Source organism: Galeopterus variegatus, unplaced genomic scaffold, assembly GCF_000696425.1.
Source record: "Galeopterus variegatus unplaced genomic scaffold, G_variegatus-3.0.2 Scaffold164, whole genome shotgun sequence".
Classification (NCBI taxonomy): Eukaryota; Metazoa; Chordata; class Mammalia; order Dermoptera; family Cynocephalidae; genus Galeopterus; species Galeopterus variegatus.
Window position 1 is genome coordinate 520517 of NW_007726275.1, and position 1405 is coordinate 521921.

Consider the following 1405-nt stretch of genomic DNA (forward strand, 5'->3'; position numbering starts at 1 on the left):
GCAACTACTATCATTTACAGTGTTTTCTTCCTGTTTTCCAGTTCCTTTTACCAAGAGCTCGAGGTTTGAAAGCCACACCATAATTGCTTTTTGAGGACTTGGCTCTCTGAAATTCCAATGATGCCTTTCCTATAGCCATGTATGGGGATGGGAGGAGCAGTAATCAGATCCTGGGATTTTCATATGTCCTTTGTGAGGGCCTGACCTGCCTGTTAGGTCAGTAACAAGGTGGGAGAAAACTGGCTTAGTCTAAGTGTCCTCCTGGATTAAAAGGCATCATTCCAGCTCTCAGCAATGGCCTCTAAAATGTAAGTGGAGGGGCTGGTCGACTGGCTCGGTTGGTGTTAAAGTTGCTGATAACACCAAGGTCCAGGGTTCCATCCCTGTACCGACCAGCAGCCAATAAATAAATAAACTAAAATGCAACTTAGATTTAGCCTGGCATCTGTAACATCTCTTCCAATTGTCAGAAAACTTGGGACTGGTTGACATGAGTGGGATTTTTCTTTCGTTTGGATAAATGTGTCATGGTCCAATGCTGTTGTGACAGATGGAAAAATCCTATGTACGGCACTCAGCAGCGTACCAGGCACGTAGGAAGGACTCCAAGGGGCTGTCTGGCACCGACAGGCTGATAGGGATCCATCTCGCCTCTCAGTGCACTTCCTGAAAAGAACGTTCCTGTTTGAGTATCTTGATGTCGTAAAACTACAGAGTACACCATGACAGGTGAGGTCCCCTGCAGTGGCGAGTGGAAGGGGCTGGGGCACCGCAGAAACCCTCTTGTGCCGTCTGCGCATAGCTCTCCGCGCGCGTCCACGAGGGCCCGGGCGTGCCGCACCGGGGTCAGGTCCCCGCGGATCTCGCTGCTCCTGTGAGGGGACGGTGCGGTGTGAGCCACACCTGACCAGTTCTGTGCGCGCTCTGCGTGGTGCCATCGCACATCCAGGACACTCTCGAGCGTGGCCAGACAGAGCCTCCCCTTCCCCCCCTTTCCCCATGCTGTCCACCTCACGCCCGCCCGCCCAGTCCCCACTTCTCACCCCTCCACGCGGCCACTGATCGATGCCGGGCGTCCTGCGAGGCTCCCCCTGCGACCCCCGGGGCTCCCCTTCTGCGCCCAGACCCACACACCTCGAGCCGGGCGGGGATGACCCTGCCGGTCCTTGTTGGTCAGACCCCAGGTTGGAGAGATCCCAGCTCGGGGCTCTGTCGCCCGGCCCGGCCAGATCCAACCGATGGGGAGCAGGAGGCTTCGCCGGCACTCCCGGTGCACCCGGGCCCAGAAGAGAGATGCGCGCGGCTGGAGGTCTTCCCGCAGCGCCCCCCGCCCGAGCTAGCGGCCCCCGACGGTCCCAGGACCCCCGAGCTCTCCAAGAAGGGGCCACGAGCCCCGCCCCTCCCG